This window comes from Bos javanicus, chromosome 4 (assembly GCF_032452875.1).
Source record: "Bos javanicus breed banteng chromosome 4, ARS-OSU_banteng_1.0, whole genome shotgun sequence".
Taxonomy (NCBI): domain Eukaryota; kingdom Metazoa; phylum Chordata; class Mammalia; order Artiodactyla; family Bovidae; genus Bos; species Bos javanicus.
In genome coordinates, this window is record NC_083871.1 from 69070087 (window position 1) to 69093136 (window position 23050).

Genomic DNA, 23050 nt, shown 5'->3' on the forward strand with positions numbered 1-23050 from the left:
AGTTGCATGCCAACCAGTTAAACTCCCTCTGCCCTTGTTGTTGCTGTTGTCTGCTTGAAACAGGACGGAAGGGGGCAAGGCACAATCTTTGAAAGCATGACATAGCCCAAGGACACAACATAAGCTGATTAGAATCAAATGGGTCCAAGATGACAGACAAGCCAACTTCGACCTGACCTTGATTCTCAATATATGCTCATTGTAACACATCAGCAAGCTAAGCGATACACCCAGAGGTGCCATGACAGTTCCAAGACTCACTATCAAAGATCAAAAAGTCGGCTGTGACTCAATTCCTGGAAATCTCCCCCTCGTCCTAAAAATGTTTGGAAAAATCCTCAAACTCATTAGCCTATGAAATTACCCAGCCTATAAAACCTAACCCCACCACATGTAGAGGCTGCACTGGCCTTCTGCAATGGCCCACACTCTGTCTGTGGAGTGTTTGTCTCTCTGAATAAACCTACATCTTACCTAATACTTTGTCTAGAACCTGAGCTTCATTAGGTCCTAAAACAATGTCTGTCATCTCAGTTGGAGGACCTGAGTTGGAAGAATTCAGTTTTGACTGGGTTCAACGTCCAGCCACATGAGTTCAACTCCCAAGCAGGGTTTTTGGCTGGGCCCCAATCCTGGTGGTTCAGATGGTAAAGAATACTCCTGCAATGCAGGAGACCCAGGTTCAATCCATGGGTTGGGAAGATCCCCTGGAGAAGGGAACAGCAACCCATTCTAATATTCTTGCCTGGAGAATTAAACAGACGGAGGAACCTGGCAGGCTACACAGTCCATGGGGTCACATAGAGTTGGACACTACTGAATGACTAACACATAGTCCTACCACATTAGTTCAAGTCCCAATCTGAGGTAAACAGTTTCATCAGTTCAGTTCAGTTGCTCAGTCGTGTCCGACTTTTTGCAACCCCATGGACTGCAGCACGCCAGTCTTCCCTGTCCGTCACCAACTCCCAGAGCCTACTCAAACTCATGTCCATTGAATCAGTGGTGCCATCCAAACAACTCATCCTCTGTCGTCCCCTTCTCCTCCTGCCTTCAATCTTTCCCAGCATCAGGGTCTTTTCTAATGAGTCAGATCTTTGCATCAGGTGGCCAAAGTACTGGAGTTTCAGCTTCAACATCAGTACTTCCAGTGAATATTCAGGATTGATTTGCTTTAGGATGGACTGGTTGGATCTCCTTGCAGTCTGAGGGACTCTCAAAGAGTCTTCTCCAACACCACAGTTCAAAAGCATCAATTCTTTGGCGCTCAGCCTTCTTCACAGTCCAACTCTCACATTCATACATGACCACTGGAAAAACCATAGCCTTGACTAGACAGATCTTTGCTGGCAAAGTAATGTCTCTGCTTTTTAATATGCTGTCTAGGTTGGTCATAACTTATCTTCCAAGGAGTAAGCGTCTTTTAATTTCATGACTACAGTCGTCATCTGCAGTGATTTGGGAGCCCCCCAAAATAAAGTCTGTCAGTGTTTCCATTGTTTCCCCATCTATTTCCCATGAAGTGATGGGACCAAATGCCATGATCTTAGATTTCTGAATGTTGAACTTTAAGCCAACTTTTTCACTCTCCTCATTCACTTTCATCAAGAGGCTCTTTAGTTCTTCTCACTTTCTGCCATAAGGGTGGTGTCATCTGCATATCTGAGGTTATTGATATTTCTCCCAGCAATCTTGATTCCAGCTTGTGCTTCATCCAGCCCAGCATTTCTCATGATGTACTCTGCATATAAGTTAAATAAGCAGGGGGACAATATACAGCCTTGACGTACTCCTTTCCCTATTTGGAACCAGTCTGTTGTTCCATGTCCAGTTCTAACTGTTGCTTCCTGACCTGCATACAGATTTCTCAGGAGGCAGGTCAGGTGGTCTGATATTCCCATCTCTTGAAGAATTTTCCAGTTTGTTGTGATCCATACAAAGGCTTTGGCATAGTCAATAAAGCAGAAATAGACGTTTTTCTGGAACCCTCTTGCTTTTTCGATGATCCAGTGGATGTTGGCAATTTGATCTCTGGTTCCTCTGCCTTTTCTAAATTCAGCTTGAACATCTGGAAATTCACGGTACACGTACTATTGAAGCCTGGCTTGGAGAATTTTGAGCATTACTAGTGTGAGATGAGTGCAATTGTGTGGTAGTTTAAGCATTCTTTGGCACTGCCTTTCTTTAGGATTGGAATGAAAACTGACCTTTTCCAGTCCTGTGGCCACTGCTGAGTTTTCCAAATTTGCTGGCATATTGAGTGTAGCACTTTCACAGCATCATCTTTCAGGATTTAAAATACCTCAACTGGAATTCCATCACCTCTGCTAGCTTTGTTCGTAGTGATGCTTTCTAAGGCCCACTTGACTTCTTATTCCAGGAAGTCTGGCTCTAGGAGAGTGATCACAGCACCGTTATTATCTGGGTCGTGAAGATCTTTTTTGTACAGTTCTTCTGTGTATTCTTGCCACCTCTTCTTAATATCTTCTGCTTCTGTTAGGTCCATATCATTTCTGTCCTTTATTGTGCCCATCTTTGCATGAAATGTTCCCACGGTATCTCTAATTTTCTTGAAGAGATCTCTAATCTTTCTCATTCTATTGCTTTTCTCTATTTCTTTGCACTGATCACTGAGGAAGGCTTTCTTATCTCTCCTTGCTATTCTTTGGAACTCTGCATCCAAAGAGGTATATCTTTCCTTTCCTCCTTTGCTCTTCGCTTCTCTTCTTTTCACAGCTGGAGCAACGGCTGCGTAGCATTGGAGCGGCCATGAGGAGATATCCCACGTCCAAGGTCAAAGAAACCCCAGCAATATGGTAGGTGCTAGAGCGGCGGCTGTACTTCACTGGAGTGGCTGTGAGGAGATACCCCATGCCCAAGGGCAAAGGGGAAGCCCCAGCAAGACAATAAGAGGGGCAAATTCTCCTTTAGAATTAAACCCCATTCCCGCCAGAGAGGTCAGAGGACTCAAACAAACCTTGTGTGCACCAGGACCTAGGGACTCCACAAAGGCTGAGACAGAACTGTGTTTGAGTGTCTCCTGTGGAGGTACGGGTCAGCAGTGAACTGCCACAGGGACAGGGGCTCTGGGTGCAGCAGACTTGGGTATGGCAAAGCCCTCCTGGAGAAGGTTGCCATTAACCCCACCACAGAGCTGCCAGAACTTACACAGGATTGGGAAATAGACTCTTGGAGGGCACAAACAGAACCTTGTGTTCACCAGGACCCAGGAGAAAGGAGCAGTGACCCCACAAGAGATTGACCCAGACTTGCCTGGGAGTCTCCAGCAGAGGGGTGGGTCAGTGGTGGCCTGCTGCAGGGTTGGGGGCAGTGAGTGTAGCAGTACATGCATGGGATCTTTTGAAAGAAGTTGCCATTATCTTCATCACCTCCACCATAGTTTGGCCCCAGTAAATAGCAGGGAGGGAACACAGCTGCACCCATCAACAGAAAATTGGATTAAAAATTTACTGAGCATGGCCCCGCCATCAGAACAAGACTCAGTTCCCCCCTCAGTCAGTCTCTCCCATCAGGAAGCTTCCATAAGCCTCTTATCCTTCTCCATCAGAGGGCAGACAGACTGAAAACCACAATCACAGAAAACTAACCAATCTGATCACATGGACCACAGCCTTGTCTTAACGAAACTATGAGCCATGCCATCCATGTAGGGCCACCCAAGACAGATGGATGGAGAGCTCTGACAAATTGGTCCACTGGAGAAGAGAATGGCAAACCACTTCAGAATTGCAAACGGTTTCATGCTGATCTCCAAGTCACTCTACCTCGTTCATTGAAGACTGTTACCTTCACAGCACAGCCTCCCTTTCTATTCCAAGCCTCTCCGTGTTTTTTTGGATGACATTAAAATTAAAAGAGTAACACCTTGACCTTAAAATTTCTTGAATCCCTCATCTCTAATAATCTCCTCCACTCTAGTCCAGATACCTATTTCCATGCTCATACCTTGGGCCTTACCATCACCCATTCTTTCACCTTCATGATCAAGGATCCTGCTCTCTGATGAAAACTTCCTATTCCTCTAACTTGCTTATACAAATATAGCCACTGTAACTATTTTTCAAAGACCTCAGTATCTCTTTATGCTTTCTCCTTTTAATACTTCCCTCATTATCCAACTCAGAGTCCATGGACTGTCATTTCATTAACATTTTTTCCAATACTCTAAAAGCCCTTGATTTTTCATCTTGCAGATTTAAGAGCAATTTCCCCAAACACATTTACAGACTCTGTGGTCATCATACTCTTTACCACTAAAAGTTTTGTCTGGGAATACTAAGCAAAACCTTTGAAGTTAAAATTGAGTGTTTTGAGAAGTTTCTTGCACGATCAAAAAGGGAAACTATGTAATTTGTGATATTGAGAAACTATATAATTTATGATATTAAAGAACAGAGCCTGCAGAGGTTTATACTTTAGTAAGACCTTTGCCCCCATCTGGCTCCTAACAGTATTCTTTGTTCCCTGTGCAAGGGAGAGGTCACTGGTATGTAAATAATCTCTAACCTTTCTTCCTTATCTTACTGAGAAAAGGAATTGTCAGCACAATATTTTGAATTCTTAAGGTACTTATGTCAACAAGGTCTATTTCTCTGTGTTTTTCATCACATACCTTTATTCTTTGAGTCACTTTACATAGCAATGATAATTAAAATCAATAAAGTTATTTTATTAATTATTAGTTATTTACTAATTAATAAAATGTTACTAAGACCATCTTCTAAAATTGTAATTTAAACAAAGTCTAAATCAAAGTTTTAGGCCGAAATGTGTTTTCAGTTCCACAGATCCTGTCCCCTCCCACCTTCTCAGGAACTCTACATTATCTCTCTTATAACCTAGCCCTCTATCTCCACTGGATCTTTTCCCTTGTCTTTTCCACTTGCTCAAGGCTCTATAATTTACCTGTATGTGTGTGTACTAAGTCGCTTCAGTTCTTTCTGACTCTTTGTGACTCTATGGACTGTAACCCTTCAGGCTCCTCTGTCCGTGGGATTCTCCAGGCAAGAATACTGGAGTGGACTTCCATGCCCTCCTCCAAAGGATCTTCCTGACCCAGGGATTGAACCTGCATCTCTTACCTCTCTGGCATTGGCAAGCAGGTTCTTTACCACTAGCGCCACCTGGAAAATTGTTTTTAATTCCCCAGCTTCACATTGCCCTCCAACTACAGCTTTTTTGTCCACCTCCACAACCAAACATTTCACTAAAAAGAATTGTTTATATGTGACTCCATCATTTCCCACCTATCCTATACGCCATTGTTCTGAATGCTGCTTCATCACAACAAAAAAGTTGCATTAACATCATAATGTGCATAATGTGCTCCAGACAGGCAAGTCCACCATAATATTTATGCACGTTTCATGGATTCTAACCAGGTGTTTGCTCACATCCCATGATTTCACTATATCTCAAGAGATCCATGAAAAGGAATTTGTATTTTGCCTATGACTGGAGAGTTTGGCTATTTACCTGATTGATACCCAGTCTGCTTCATAAAACATGTTTGAGAGGCCTAAAAATTGGGGTAGAGGATGGAATTTGGAGATTATTGCTGTATAAATTATCAATTCATTGCCTCTCGATTCTAAATTTGCCCTTTTACCTGCTCTGTGAGCATGCACTTGTGAAACTGTGCACCTTAGATGGGACTTGAACCTGTGGCTGGGGACTTGAACCCAGCCAGAATCCCACCTGGGACTTGAACCCATGGTCCTTTCATTGAGATTGCACACCTGGACTCAAGACTTAATGAAACCCAGTTCTTTATGTCTCATCACAAAAAGAAACCATTGAGAGATAAAGTGATAGGTAAGAAGTAGACTTATTTAGAAAGAAACACACTCCACAGACAGACTGTGGGCCATCTCAGAAGGCAAGAGACCCTGAAATATGGGATAGTTAGTTTTTGGGGGCTGGGTAATTTTACAAACTACCGAGTGGGATGATTATTCCAACTATTTTGGGGAAGGAGGCAGAGATTTCCAGGAATTGAGCCATGGCTCACTTCTTGATTATTGATGGTTGTCTTCCAACTGTCAAGGTGCTACTGATTATGTCATTTAGCTTATGCTAATGTATTACATTAGCTCCTGTGCCACGCAGCCATGCCATGTGGGGCCCTGCAAAACAGACAGGTCATGGTGGAGAGGTCTGGTAGAATGTGGTCCACTGGAGAAGGGAATAGCAAACCACTTCAGTATTTTTGGCTTGAGAACCCCATGAACAATAAAAAGGCAAAAAGATAGGACACTGAAAGATGAACTCCCCAGGTCGGTAGGTGCCAAATATGCTACTGGAAATCAGTTGAGAAATAACTCCAGAAAGAATGAAGAGATCGAGCCAAAGCAAAAACAACACCCAACTGTGGATGTGACTGGTGATAGAAGCAAGGTCCGATGCTGTAAAGAGCAATATTGCATAGGAACCTGGAATGTTAGGTCCATGAATCAAGGCAAATTGGAAGCGATCAAACCGGAGATGGCAAGAGTGAAAGTTGACATTCTAGGAATCAGCGAACTAAGATGGACTGGAATGGGGGAATTTAACTCAGATGACCATTATATCTACTATTGTGGACAGGAATCCCTTAGAAGAAATGGAGTAGCCATTATAGTCAACAAAAGAATCTGAAATGAAGTACTTGGATGCAACCTCAAAAACAACAGAATGATCTCTGTTCATTTCCAAAGCAAACCATTCAATATCACGGTAATCCAATTCTATGCCCCAAAAAGTAACGCTGAAGAAGCTGAAGTTGAACAGTTCTATGAAGACCTACAAGACCTTTTAGAACTAACATCCCAAAAAGATGTCCCTTTCATTGTAGGGGACTGGAATGCAAAAGTAGGAAGTCAAGAAACACCTGGAGTAACAGGCAAATTTGGCCTTGGAGTACAGAATGAAGCAGGGCAAAGGTTAACAGAGTTTTGCCAAAGAACACAGTAGTCATAGCAAACACCCTCTCCCAACAACACAAGAGAAACTCTACACATGGACATCACAAGATGGTCAACACCGAAATCAGATTGATTATATTCTTTGCAGCCTAAGATGGAGAAGCTCTATAGAGTCAGCAAAAACAAGACAGGGAGCTGACTGTGGCTCAGATCATGAACTCCTTATTACCAAATTCAGACTTAAATTGAAGAAAGTGGGGAAAACCACTAGACCATTCAGCTATGACCTATTTCAAATCCCTTATGACTACACAGTGGAAGTGAGAAACAGATTTAAGGGACTGGATCTGATAAACAGTGCCTGATGAACTATGAATGGAGGTTAGTGACATTGTAAAGGAGACAAGGATCAAGACCATCCCCAAGAAAAAGAAATGCAAAAAAGCAAAATGGCTGTCTGAGGAGGCCTTACAAATAGCTGTGAAAAGAAGAGAAGTGAAAAGAAAATGAGAAAAGGAAAGATATACCCATTTGAATGCAGAGTTCCAAAGAATAGAAAAGAGAGATAAGAAAGCCTTCCTCAGCCATCGATGCAAAGAAATAGAGGAAATCAATAGAATGAGAAAGACTAGAGATCTCTTTAAGAAAATTAGAGATACCAAGGGGACATTTCATGCAAAGATGGGCTCAGTAAAGGGCAGAAATGTTATGGAGCTAACAGAAGATATTAGGAAGCAGAAGATATTAAGAAGAGGTGGAAAGATTACACAGAAGAATTGTACAAAAAAGATCTTCACGACCCAGAAAATTACAAAACTGTGATCACTCTCCTAGAGCCAGACTTCCTGGAATGTGAAGTCAAGTGGGCCTTAGAAATCATCACTACGAACAAAGCTAGCAGAGGTGATGGAATTCCAGTTGAGGTATTTTAAATCCTAAAAGATGATGCTGTGAAAGTGCTACACTCAATATGCCAGCAAATTTGGAAAACTCAGCAGTGGCCACAGGACTGGAAAAGGTCAGTTTTCATTCCAATCCCAAAGAAAGGCAGTGCCAAAGAATGCTCAAACTACCGCACAATTGCACTCATCTCACACGCTAGTAAAGAAATGCTCAAAATTCTCCAAGCCAGGCTTCAGCAATACATGAACCATGAACTTCCAGATATTTGAGCTGGATTTAGAAAAGGCAGAGGAACCAGAGATCAAATTGCCAACATTCGCTGGATCATTGAAAAAGCAGGAGAGCTCCAGAAAAACATCTATTTCTGCTTTATTGACTATGCCAAAGCCTTTGACTGTGTGGATCACAATAAACTGTGGACAATTCTGAAAGAGGTGGGAATACCAGACTACCTGACCTGCCTCCTGAGAAATCTGTATGCAGGTCAGGAAGCAACAGTTAGAACTGGACATGGAACAACAGACAGGTTCCAAAGAGGAAAAGGAGTACGTCAAGGCTGTATATTGTCCCCCTGCTTATTTAACTTACATGCAGAGTACATCATGAGAAACGCTGGACTGGAAGAAGCACAAGCTGGAATCAAGATTGCCAGGAGAAATATCAATAACCTCGATATTCAGATGACACCACCCTTATGGCAGAAAGTGAAGAAGAACTAAAGAGCCTCTTGATGAAAGTGAAAGAGGAGAGTGAAAAACTGGCTTGTAGGTCAACATTCAGAAAACTAAGATCATGGCATCTGGTCCCATCACTTCATGGCAAAAAGATGGGGAAACAATGGAAACACTGACAAACTTTATTTTTTGGGGCTCCAAAATCACTGCAGATGGTGACTACAGCCATTAAATTAAAAGACACTTGCTCCTTGGAAGAAAAGCTATGATGAACCTAGACAGCATATTAAAAAGCAGAGGCATTAGTTTGCCAACAAAGGTCCATATAATCAAAGCTATGGTTTTGCCAGTAGTCATGTATGGATGTGAGAGTTGGAGTATAAAGAAAGCTGAGTGCCAAAGAACTGATGCTTTTAAACTGTGGTGTTGGAGAAGACTCTTAAGAGTTCCTTGGACTGCAAGGAGATCAAACCAGTCAATTGTAAAGGAAATCAATCCTGAATATTCATTGGAAGGACTGATGTTGAAGCTGAAACTCCAATATTTTGGCCACCTGATGCAAAGAACAGACTCACTGGAAAATGATCTAACCTGATGCTGGGAAAGATTGAAGGCAGGAGGAGAGAGGGACAACAGAGGATGAGTTGGTTGGATGGCATCACCGACTCAATGGACATGACTTTGAGTAAGCTCTGGGAATTGCTGATGGACAGAGGAGCCTGGCATGCTGCAGTCCATGGGTTGGCAAAGAGTTGGACATAACTGAGCAATTGAACTGAACTGAAATGAGTGAAACAGGAGGGATGGGGGCAGGACACAACATGTAAAAGAATGATATAGTCGTAGGACATGATGAAAAGTGATTAAAACCAAATAGGTGCAAGATGGTACAAGATTTCACTTCCAGTAAGACCTTGAGCCTCATTACATGCTCATTGTAATACATTCAGTCCAGTTCAGTTCAGTTGCTCAGTCGTGTCCGACTCTTTGCAAGCCCATGAACCACAGCATGCCAGGCCTCCCTGTCCATCACTAACTCCCGGAGTTTACTCAAACTCATGTCCATTGAGTTGGTGATGCCATCCAACCATCTCATCCTCTATCGTCCCCTTCTTCTCCTGCCCTCAATCTTTCCCAGCATCAGGGTTTTTCCAGTGAGACAGCTCTTTGCATCAGGTGGCCAAAGTACTGGAGTTTCAGCTTCAACATCAGTCCTTCCAATGAACACCGAGGACTGATGTCCTTTAGGATGGACTGATTGGATCTCCTTGCAGTCCAAAGGACTCTCAAGAGTCTTCTCCAACACCACAGTTCAAAAGCATCAATTCTTTGGTGCTCAGTTTTCTATATACTCCAACTCTCACATCCATATATGACTACTGGAAAAACCATAGCCTTGACTAGATGGACCTTTCTTGGCAAAGTAATGTCTCTGCTTTTTAATATGCTATCTAGTTTAGTCATAACTTTCCTTCCAAGGGGTTAGTGTCTTTTAATTTCATGACTGCATTCACCATCTGCAGTGATTTTGGAGCCCAGAAAAATAAAGTCTGACACTGTTTCCACTGTTTCCCCATCTATTTCCCATGAAGTGGTGGGACCAGATGCCATGATCTTCGTTTTCTGAATGTTGAGCTTTAAGCCAACTTTTTCACTCTCCTCATTCACTTTCATCAAGAGGCTCTTTAGTTCTTCTTTACTTTCTGCCATAAGGGTGGTGTCATCTGAATATCAAGGTTATTGATATTTCTCCTGGCAATCTTGATTCCAGCTTGTGCTTCTTCCAGTCCAGCGTTTCTCATGATGTACTCTGCATGTAAGTTAAATAAGCAGGGGGACAATATACAGCCTTGACGTACTCCTTTTCCTCTTTGGAACCTGTCTGTTGTTCCATGTCCAGTTCTAACTGTTGCTTCCTGACCTGCATACAGATTTCTCAGGAGGCAGGTCAGGTGGTCTGGTGTTCCCATCTCTTTCAGAATTGTCCACAGTTTATTGTGATCCACACAGTCAAAGGCTTTGGCATAGTCAATAAAGCAGAAATAGATGTTTTTCTGGAGCTCTCCTGCTTTTTCAATGATCCAGCGAATGTTGGCAATTTGATCTCTGGTTCCTCTGCCTTTTCTAAATCCAGCTCGAACATCTGGAAGTTCATGGTTCACGTATTGCTGAAGCCTGGCTTGGAGAATTTTGAGCATTTCTTTACTAGCGTGTGAGATGAGTGCAATTGTGTGGTAGTTTGAGCATTCTTTGGCATTGCCTTTCTTTGGGATTGGAATGAAAACTGACCTTTTCCAGTCCTGTGGCCACTGCTGAGTTTTCCAAATTTGCTGGCATATTGAGTGCAGCACTTTCATAGCATCATCTTTTAGGATTTGAAATAGCTCAACTGGAATTCCATCACCTCCACTAGCTTTGTTCATAGTGATGCTTCCTAAAGCCCACTTGACTTCACATTCCAGGGTGTCTGGCTCTAGGTGAGTGATCACACCATCGTGATTATCTTGGTCGTGAAGATATTTTTTGTATAGTTCTTCTGTGTAATCTTTCCACCTCTTCTTAATATCTTCTGCTTCCTAATATCTTCTGTTAGCTCCATACTGTTTCTGTCCTTTTTTGTGCCCATACTTGCATGAAATGTCCCCTTGGTATCTCTAATTTTCTTGAAGAGATCTCTAGTCTTTCCCATTCTATTGTTTTCCTCTATTTCTTTGCATCGATCACTGAGGAATCTTTCTTATTTCTCCTTGCTATTCTTTGGAACTCTGTATTCAAGTGGGTATATCTTTCCTTTTCCCATTTGCCTTTAGCTTCTCTTCTTTTCTCAGCTATTTCTCAGCCTGTTTTATTAGGCCCTGTCAATATTTTTCCATTGCCAGCTGGAATGATTTGAGCTTTGACATTTGGAAGACCTAGAGGGGAATTACAGGAGGAAAGGAGTCTGCCTTTCGTTCCCATATACCCTCTCAGCAGGCTCTTTCCGAACATATGACTTTAGTGTCCTGCTTCTGCAGCCCACTCAACTTTGCAGCGGTCAGCTCCTGCAGTGCAGGGGTTTTGTCAGTTGATTCCTCCAGTGCATGGGAGCTGGTAACATCCAGCACCCAGCGTTCCCATCTGGGCAATTTGGAGGTAGAGTGCCTGCAGTGACATACGTCTTCATGAATAACTTTCCCCTGATCCTAGAGGGCAGATTTTGGCAAGTTCCAAAAGGCATATTTCCAGCAAGATGAAGAAGGCTGGTTTTCAGCAAGTTTGACATAGATGTCCAGAAGGTAAATCTCTGGCACATTCCAGAGGGTGAATTTCCAGCAAGTTCTACCTCCTCAGTAACACAGGGTCTTCTCTGTGAGATTCTCTGGGGGACTTCTTCATTTAGTGACCCATAGCCATGGCCTCTCTAAGGTCTGGGTTTCAGCCCAGAAAATCCTCCTACTGGAATATGTATCTCAGTCATGGGCATAGTCTCTGCTCCTTATATCTGCTATTCTTAGTATCTTTAGAGTTCTCCTTACTCCTCACTAGCTTAGTACTATGATCCACTGTTATAGTTAATAATTATTTACAATAAACTTTCTCTGTTCAAATCACTTTCTGGTTTCTCTCTACTGATTGGATACAGGTTAATGCAACCATTATAACATTTCCTTTAGTTTCATAGACCTAGATTATTTTTCCTTCTCCCTAAGTACTTCCTCAGTGAGTTAATTTAGTTCTGACCAGCTATTGCCATATAGCTCTTTGTTATACTGAAGTTTTGGACTGCTACTTGATGTTAATTGTGATGCATAAAGGTTAGAATTTCTTCTGTAACATACAGTTTAGATTGTAGAATCCAATTAATGATGATTTATTGCTATTTAGCATTGGGTTTCCTAGACAAAAAATTACTTTATTCCCAGACGAGACCATGGCCATGCTGATCCTGCCATGAGGACAAAAGGAAAAAATGAATTTATTGCTAAGTATTTATGCTGAACATCTTTATAAAGTGATTTATATTTTATTAGTAAATTGTGAAAATTGATTTTTGTGATTGGTTTGTGTGATGTAGCAAGTTCTAACAAACTGATAGTCAACAAAATTCACCTTCCTAAATCCTTCTTTTTCCATATTTCCCCCACCTTTTCAGGTACCCTTCCCAGACTCAACAACCCCCACCCCTCAGGCAACAGTCTAGTCAGGGAAAAAAACCTGATTGTCAATAAATTAATCTCTGTGACTTTGAGAAACTTAATCCAAGTATGAGATTCTCAAAATAAAACTTTTGAGCATGAAGAAATGAGCATGTTATAGCAGGTTTTTATGCATCCATAGGGAAGATTCTTTAGATAAGGGACCCTCTTGTGCTTTTAAAATCACAATTACACTCATTCCAGGTGAACCTTCTTTTATCCCTATCTTCTCCCAGCCATCACCCTATTTTATCTCTTCCATTCCCAACTTAACTTCTTTAAAGGCCAATCTGTATGACAAGATAATATATTTGAGATGCTAACCCATTTTTTAAGCCCATTTTTCTCCTTCTATAACTTGCCAATTTCCCAAATCTTGCCTCCTATCAAATCTATAGTTTTATTGCCTTGGGGAGGGATATAGAAAGAAAATTTTTCTATTTGTTTTTGAAATCGCAAGCCTCCAGATGGAAAGACAATTTAAGCCATGGAGGAAAATGCCTTGAAAAGGAGCAGAGGAATAAAATAGCAGAAGAGCAGGGGGCATCTTCCTCCACCAATCTAGACATAGATTTCTCTGGGCTGGAGAAATGTGGAAGGGTATATCTAGGTGGTCAAAACCACCAGCCCATCTAAACTTCCTGAGTCTCCAAAGATCCCCTGCTCTATTTTAGTTCTGAGTAATCTTCCAAAATCCTGACAAAACTGGCATTGACAGGTTCACAATAGAAATTGAATTGGTAGAATGTATCAACACTTTTTTTACAGACTTGAGTTTTGAGCTAATATTCATACTGTATGTGTTCATTAACCTTGTACCTCCACTTCTTCACTGACCATTCATTCCTCACACCATGGAGTATGCTTAAACCCCACTAGTCCACTGAAAGATCCCATGATAAGATCACCATAATCCTAAGATTTCCCAGCTTAGTTTTCAATTCTCAGATATTTTTGATTAAGAGGTTTTTTGGTTTTCTAGTATTTTATCTATTTGTCAGGGTTTCCGAGGTGAAGCTAGCTAGTGGTAAACTGTCCACCTGCCAATGCTGGAGATGTAAGAGATGCAGGTTCGATCCCTGGGTTGAGAAGATCCCCTAGAGTAGAAAAAATGGCAAACCACTCCAGTATTCTTGCCTGGAAAATTCCATGAACAGAGGACCCTGGCAGCCTAGTCCATGGGGATCACACAGATTTGGACACGACTGAGCGACTGAGCACACACATTTATTTGTTTGTGCTGGCCCTTCGTTGCTGTGTGCGATCTTTTTCTCTAGTTGCAGAGAGCATGAGCTACTCTCTAGTTGCTGTGCTCAGGCTTCTCATCGCAGTCACTTCTCTTGTTGTGGCGCACAGGCTCTAGGTGTGTGGGCTTCAGTCGTTGCGGCACGAGGGCTTAGTTGCTCCATGGCATGTGGGATCTTCCTGGACCAGGGATCAAACCCATGTCCCCTGCATTGGCAGATGGGTTCTTAACCATTGGACCATGAGGGAAGTCTCAAGAGGTTGATGTTTTCATTTTGGCTGTTCCACAGGGCATGTGGGATCTTATTACATACATATTGAATTGTGACTTCCTTTGGGAAGGTGTGTGACTTCCTCTGGGAAAGAGTGTGAGCTTACCTGGTGGTAAAGAATCTGCTTGCAATGCAGGAGACCCAGGTCGGATCCCTGAATCATGAAGATACCCAGGAGGAAGAAATGACAACCCACTCAAGTATTCTTGGCTGGGAAATCCCAGGACAAAGAAGCCTGGTGGGCTATACAGTCCATGGGGTTGCAAAAAGCTGGACATAACTGACTGACTAACACACCGGGAAGCAGTGTAGCTTTCACCTTTAATAACATAGACTTCTATATCAGCTACAGAAGCAGTTGATTTTTGTTATTGTTCTTCACCGACCAATATCTGAACCAACTCACTATTTCTGGAGAATCCTCACCTAATGGAGCAGTCCAAGCATTCCACTATAGACACTGAGATGGAAGGTTTGTGCTTTCTCAGACTCCCTTGTGCTCAGGGCATGGGTTACCCCAATCAGATACTTACAGAATCCATTTTGGTGCAGCAGAGGCAGCAGTTTAGTGGCAGCTACATTCTATCTCCAGAGGAAGACAAGGCAGCCATTGCAGCATCAGTGGCAGAACCAGCCGTGAGATCCAAGGGGAACAGAGTGAGGAGTTCACAGGACATTTGCGATACTATGATTTTCAAGCCATCCCCAAATCTGTAAGCTACCCACTATCTTTTTCATAAAGACCTTTTTCCTAAATTAACCAGAATTGGTTTCTTTACCGGAAACTAAGGTCTGTATAGTCAAAGCTATGGTTTTTCCAATAGTCACGTATGGATCTGAGAGTTGACCCATAAACGAGGCAGACCTCTGAAGAATTGATGCTTTTGAACTGTGGTGCCGGAGAAGCCTCTTGAGAGTCTCTTGGAATACAAAAGTTCAAATCAGTCAATCCTGAAGGAAATCAACCCTGAATACTCATTAGGAGGACTGACGCTGAAGCTGAAACGCCACTACTTTGGCTATCTTTTGCACTGACTCATTGGAAAAGACCCTGATGCTGGGAAAGATTGAGGGCAGGAGGAGAAGGGGGTGACAGATAATGATGAGATGGTTGGATGGCATCACCAACTCAGTGGACACGGGTGTGAGCAAACTCAGGGAGATAGTAAAGGACAAAGAAGCCTGGCATGCTGCAGTCCTTGGGGTCGCCAAGAGTCAGACACAACTTAGCAACTGAAGAACAACAAGAACACTGACAGATGATGTATTTGTGTGTGTGTGATTTTTTTTTAATAGTTGACATAGCATTAATTTCAGGTGTTGGTGGAATATCCCTCTGAAATTTAAAAAACTTCCCAACTTTTTATTATGAACAATTTCAAACATATAGTAAAGTTAAAAGGATACTAAAATGAATACTTGCATACCATTCACCCAGATTCACCAGTTAGTAATATTTTGTTATATTTGCTTTGTGTGTGTGTGTGTTTGCTGAATATATGAAAGTTAGTTTTAAGCAACTAAGAAAATAAATAATAATGCCACAGTATCCTCGTATATCTGGCCCCATTCAGATTTCCCCAAATATCCCAAGAATGCCTTTTTTTAACCTCTTTTTGTTTTTTTTTGAGCCAAGTTCCAATACAATATATTGTATTTGATTATGTCTGTCCAGCATTTTTAAATGTAATTTTAAAAATACACATGAATACACAGTATTTGGTCCTTCTTTTATTGGTTTCTACCTAATAATTGAGGTGATAAATATAGGAACTATTGCTAATTAAGCACTAATCTGAGGCCAAGTTCTGAGGTGCTAAACATACCAGGATGAATAGGACTATGTCCCTGACTTCAAAGATGCAGGCCCTTTGGGTTTCTCCAAATGCACATAAGTAGTTGGTCTCAGTTTTAACCAGCTTAAGGAACAGATAGAGACAGGGGATGTCAGAGTTTATCATTTCCTAGGCTCAGAGCTACATTATAAAGTTAGAGAGCTGAGCAGGGCTGGTTGCACAAGTCCAGCAATTTATCACCAACTGGGAAGTCCATATATGTGGTGTGTATAATCTACATATACACACAGCCTTATTTCTGGAGAGGGGAATGGCTACCCACTCCAGTATTCTTGCCTGGAGAATTCCATGGACAGAGGAGCCTGGTGGGCTACAGTCCATGGGGTTGCAAAGAGTTGGACACGACTGAGCGACTAACAAACACACACAGCCTTATTTAATTGGTTAATCAAAAGCTATTTTTAATTTTGTAAGAAAATTGCCTTGTAGCCTAGAGCAATGACTGACACTGTGTCTTATCTGATGAAAGTAAGGTAGACATTTAGCAACTGTCTGGCTCATGTGATAAAGACACTTTCATTATAAATATAAACCAAAAAACCAAAGTGTCTAAATGACTAGCTTATTTACATTGATTATATCTTCCGGGTGATTTATAAATCTTCATTAGGAAGAAAGTAAGCCTAGTTATAGATTTTTCTTGTCTAAAACTTATCATTAAAAATAATGAAGAAATTTCCTTTTCAGAGCGCTTTTAATACTCTCCGCATGAGTCTGACACCGCAGACTGCAATACAAGTACTGTCTTTGTCACACAGCTAAGGTCACATGTTGTTAACATTCCTTATTAAAGGAAAAGTCTTAATGTGTGTTTTTGATTTTCATTTCTGACACTTAATTAGAATAAATGAAGTTACCCCATTTATATATTGCAAGAGCTGCCAGGACTCCTGAAACTTCTAGAAAGAGTGATGAAATTAGTGACTTTTCTCATATGAGGCCAAGTGTTATCAGACACATTAATTCCACATGTGCAGTTGAGCATTTGTGTACCTCCTTGTATGTGGAGAAGAGCCTAAGCGAATCTAAAGGCGTGATCTTTAGCAGCTTTATACAACACGATGGGCATGAAGAAAAGTGTTTATAAAAGAACGCATTTGAATTTCTGGTACCTCTCAGTGGGATCACCACATTGTCAAACAGTAAAGGAATGTTTAAATACAAATAAATTACACTTTCTCTGAATGAAGTCTTCTCTCTGGTGCGCAATTACTGGATGTGTACTTGGGAGTTCCAAGTTCGAGTGAATGTTTTCTTTGTCACTTATGAGATTCACCTCACCTCTTGGCACCCATGGTGCAGTAAATAACAGCTTCCAGATGCTCCAAGTACGCCCCTCACAGCAGCCAGCAGATGGCTGTGAGGATGACAGACAGTGCCTTCACACACAGCTCCATCCTGGCCTGGCTGGCTTGATTTTGCACTTATTTGATAGCCAATACATAGAAAAGAAGTCACATCATTTATATCTAAGATTTGAAATGTGAAGTATTTTCATAAGCAGTGATGAACACACCACCCAAACTTAAGAACTAAAACATTATTGGGTGGGTTTTTTTGCATCGACTCATATGTTCCTCTCCAACCTCTTTCATCTGTCTCCTCTTCAGAGATAGCCACCATCTTCAATTTTTGTGTTTTATTTTTTCTATGCTTAAAAAGTAGTTGTGGTATGGCTGAGTTGCTTTGCTGTACACCTGAAACTATTACAACATTGTTAATTGGCTATATTCCAATATAAAATTGGAGAAGGAAATGGCAACCCACTCCAGTATTCCTGCCTAGAGAATCCTGTGGACAGAGGAGCCTGGTGGGCTGCTGTCCATAGGGATCACACAGAGTCAGACACGACTGAAGTGACTTAGCATGCATGCATGCATTGGAGAAGGAAATGGCAACCCACTCCAGTATTCTTGCCTGGAGAATCCCAGGGACAGAGGAGCCTGGTGGGCTGCCATCTACGGTGTCGCACAGAGTCGGACCCAACTGAAGCGACTTAGCAGCAGCAGCAGTAGCCAATATAAAATAAAAAAATTTTAAATAAAGTAAAACTCACAACAACAACAAAGTAGTTGTGGTACATATGCATGTATCTTTAAATTGTGTATCATTTTGTTTTTTATTAAAATATCATATTGAATTAATCTTCTATAACTTCATTTGTTTACTCTTTTTTTTTAAACCCAAGAATGTGTTTCAAAGATCCATCTGTATTGTTCCTTGATGATAGCAAAGCTTATGAATTCACTCTAAAATCCTTGGACATTTGCGTTCCTTAATGAGTTTTAAATTTTATTTATTTTTTTGCCATTGTGAACCAGGCTGCTGTAAATGTGTCAGTTGGTAATAGTTATGGGTTCTCTAGAAATAAGGTCTGGGAGTGCCAGGGTGGGAGTTGGAACTGTTGAGTCTCAGAGTATGAGCAAGTTCAATTTTAGAGGCTAGTACCAAACTTTTTCAAAGTGACTGTATCAATGCATATTCTCACTGGTGGCATATAAGAATTCCTGTTAATCCACATCCTCACTAACATTTGATGTTTTCAGACCTTCTTTTTTACCAGTCTAGTAGGTATAAAATAATATCGCATTTGGGATCAATTCAGAGCTTTCTTCACCTTGTCCATCCGTGATGACATTCCAAGCCATCCCAGTGCTGTGGATGTAGCAAGAAATGAAGAAGTAGAGAAAAAGTGGGAAGTCTCATATTGCACCACGAAGACCCTGAAATTTGTAGAGTTAATCCTTGTAAAAGCATTTCCCGTGAGATTCAAGGTATATAACATGTACTTTACTCATTGAATTAATATTTTTAATCTCTCCTACGTGCCAGGTATTTTTCCTATACTCAAGGTACTTTCTCTAGGCCCAGGAAGATCACAGTGAATAAAATAGACAAGATCCTTGCCCTTACGGAGCTTATATTCTGGTTGGGGAGGATACAGACAATAAACAAATCCATATATAATACAGAATATCAGAAAGCAAAGACCAGCTTTGGAGCCACAGGGCCAGTGCTCAATTCTGTTCTCTACACCATACCAGACACTTGACCTCTCTGAGCCTTAGTTTCATGTTTTACAAGTAAGAATTCGTATCTTGCAGGGTTATTGTGAGAATTAAGAGCTGGTGTAGAAAGGTTCCCAGTTTAGTGCTGAGCACAAAAGTTGGTGTTCTCTCCAGTCTGGACACTTTGAGGAGTGTCTGAGAACAAAGAATTCAAGGACCTCAGGGGTGGGGCATCTCATCTTCTAGTTGGCTTCTTCTGGAACTAGGCAAACCGGGCAAGCGCAAACAGAAGCTTGTGCACCCCTGCCAGCCAGGATCAGCCTGTTCATTTCCTCCTGGTAACTAACCTCTGCTCACCTTCTCTCACTTACTTTAATGGGCCGAGACTTGCTGTTTATTGGGTTCTATTCTTTCCAGCTACACTATCCTCCTTGCTATTCTTAGACATTCCAGATCACCTCATTTAAAAATTGACTTTAACAAACCAATTAGCAAAAATATATATGAGCCAGTATGGGGAAATTGAACACTAGTGAATACTGGATGATATTAAGGAATTGTTGATAATTTTTGTGTGGTAATGATGTAGCATCAAGTCAAAGTAAAGTGTTTGCACCTTTATAAATCCATACTGAATATTTATCTGATGTCTTGGATTTGCTTTCAAATAATCCAATATGTGGAGGGAGACTAATAAATTGATTGGAGGTATAGAAGCAGGGTGATAGATACGTGGGGTTCATTAAGCAATTCTATTTACTTTTGTATATGCTTAAAATTTTCCATAATAAAAAGTAAACAAATGAGGTAAATGTACTTCTGTCTCAGAATATACTTTGTATGTGCTGTTACCTCTGCCAGGAATGTTGTTCTTCTAGATAGCCACATAACAAACTTCCTTGATTTATGCCAGTCTCTGCTCAAATGTCATTTCCTCAGAAGGGCTTTCCCCTATGGAACATGGAGCCTCTTTTTCCTGGAGATAATGTAACCACCCCATGCTTTGAAGAGAATAATTTTGGATTGCTTATATAGTAGCAGTATTTAGAGCCAAATTTAGAGCAGCATAGTATATAGAGCAGAATTTACTCTCGGCTCCTGATAGCTGTAGACCCATGCTTCTCAGGACTAGGCATGCACACTCATATGAAACTGACCAGGCTACAGTCCACAGAACTGAGAAAACCAGAGTCCTGGCTTCATTCCCCAAACCACAAAGAACTTGCAGGATCCATGCTCCTAATTCCTTTTGCTCTGTTTAATATGACAACAGTGTCTTTCGGGCACTCTTGGCAGTCTTTGACTTCTTGTTCTTCCTTGGCTCCCCTCCTGGTATTCTCCACATCTCTTTTAAGGTTGAGAGGAGAAATAGCTACTAAGTCAGCAGGCCTTAAAGCTGTTCATTCCACAAAGACCAGCCCACAGGCAGAGGGTAAACGCCAGCAACAGAACCTAGATGTCCTTTTCACTAAGCAACAGATTTTGAAAAGCATGAGCTTGTTTGAGGATTTCCAGTTTAGCATATTGCTCTTTGGAAAAATAAACATACTTTCCCAAGATTCTAAGAACAATCTTATTGCAAACATAACTGTTGAAGAAAGCTAAGCACTGAAGAATTGATGCTTTTGAACTGGGGTGTTGGAGAAGACTCTTGAGAGTCCCTTGGACTGCAAGGAGATCCAACTAAAGATCATTCTAAAGGAGATCAGCCCTGGGTGTTCTTTGGAAGGAATGATGCTAAAGCTGAAACTCCAGTACTTTGGCCACCTCATGCGAAGAGTTGACTCATTGGAAAAGACTCTGATGCTGGCAGGGATTGGGGGCAGGAGGAGAAGGGGACAACAAAGGATGAGATGGCTGGATGGCATCACCGACTCGATGGACATGAGTTTGAGTGAACTCCAGGAGTTGGTGATGGACAGGGAGGCCTGGCGTGCTGCGATTCATGGAGTCTCAAAGAGTCAGACACGACTGAGTGACTGAACTGAACTGAACTGACTGAACTGTTGTTTTGTTAAGTCAGTAAGCTGTGTCCAACTCTTTGCAACCCCATAGACTGTAGGCACGCCAGGCTCCTCTGTCCATGGAGTTTTCCAGGCAAGAATACTGGAATAGGTTGCCATTTCCTTCTCCAGAGAATCTTCCCAACCCAGGGATCAAACCCACATCTCCTGCCTTGGCAGGCAAATTCTTTACTGCTGAGCTACCAGGGAAGCCCAACCCATATGTACATGATATTAAAGAGTTTTCTTATCTGAACTATACTCATAACAGACTGTTATATAGCTACTGGGACAGTATCTAAAAGGAAAACAAAATTTTATTTTTTAATTGGAAGATAGTTGCCTTTCGATGCTGTGTTGGTTTCTGCCATACAACAACATGAATCAGCATTAAGTATACATATTCCCTCCCTCTTGAACTTCCCTCCCACTCCCCTCAAATTTTATTTATTTATTTTTTAGATATTTGAAATACAACTTTATTCTGATTCTAAATGAAAAGGAATGGGAATGACAGAAATAAACAAGATTCCCCCTCTCAATACTGTCATGTGACTATAGCAGTCTTGTATTTGAAACTCAAGGAGGAAAGAACTGTGTTCCAAAACACCTAAATATGCAGGTTCCAAAAACTGAAGCTATTTTTTTTTTAAACTCCAACATTCACTCCAAAGCCCATCCATCTCCTTCAGCATCCAAAGATTAAGCACGTGTTCTGCGTAGCTATGTTATAAAGTGGCAAACACGCTGCACCACTGATGTCACAGGACAGTTGCCTATAAAACTCGACTTCCGACGCTGGGCCCCAGCTTCACTTTCTCACAGGTCATCATCTTCATCCGGGAGAGCAGTCATCTGAGCAACCTCTAAATCGTGCTCCTACTGTGCTGCCAAGGCTGGATCCATGACCACCTCTGGCAGGGCAAGAGCAGGCATGGCGACAAACTCCAAGTTAGGGTCTCCAATCAGTTTTCTAGCAAGCCAGGGAAGGGCTTTTCAAAGCTGTAGTTACTTTTGGCAGAAATGTCATAGTACTGAAGATTCTTCTTTCAGTGGAAGACAATTGACTTTGCCTTAACCTTTCTGTCTTTAATATCCACTTTGTTGCCACACAACACAATTGGGATATTCTCACACACTCGTACTAGATCTCTATGCCAGTTAGGCACATTCTTGTAAGTAACTCTTGATGTTACATCAAATATTATAATGGCACACTGAGCTTGTATCTAATAGTCACCTCTCAGTCCACCAAATTTCTCCTGATCAGCTGTATCCCATACATTGAACTTGATAGGTCCTCTGTTGATATGGAACACAAGAGGATGGACCTCAACACCCAAGGTAACTACATACTTCTTCTCAAATTCACCAGTCAGATAACGCTTCACGAATGTAGTTTTTTCCAGTACCACCATCACCAACCAAAACAAGTTTGAACTGAACTTGGGGTTCTCTTAGGGCAGCCATCGCAATGTTACTTCCAGAAGCGTTTCCGCGCCCGTCTGACTGAGGGCTGGAAAGATGGCGGAAGCACAATTCCTGCCCCCCAAAATTTTAATATGAGAATGTTAAATGTAAAAAGTTTGTGTAAATAGTGCTAAATAAGCACTTTCATATATGTTTGTTTAGCATTTGCTTCCAAGAAGATTTTTCTGCATACCAAACAGAACCATGATTAGGTTCCCACATCTTGTTAAGGCTGACTAATGTGGACTCTGGCTTTTTTTGCATATAAACTTTTATGGGAGAAAGACTGGGATTCTGGGAAAGGCCTCTTTCGTGTAATAATGATGCCTTATTTTCAATAGTTTCCATGAGAAAGGAAGCACAGAACCAAAAATGCAGATGGCAAGACAAATGACCAACTTCTGCAACATACAAAGGTAAGGCTAGAGGGGAAATGCCAGAGGCGACTGAAGGGGCAGGAGTGTGATCACAGTGGCTTTCAACCTCCCTCTAAGAATAAAGTGTCACACTTCATATTCAAA

At 41.5% G+C, this 23050-nt stretch overlaps 1 pseudogene; it reads right to left on the minus strand.

The window, feature by feature from the left end:
• Positions 1 to 21573: 21573 nt before the first annotated feature.
• On the minus strand, positions 21574 to 22595 carry LOC133246802 (GTP-binding nuclear protein Ran-like; annotated as a pseudogene).
• Positions 22596 to 23050: the final 455 nt, after the last annotated feature.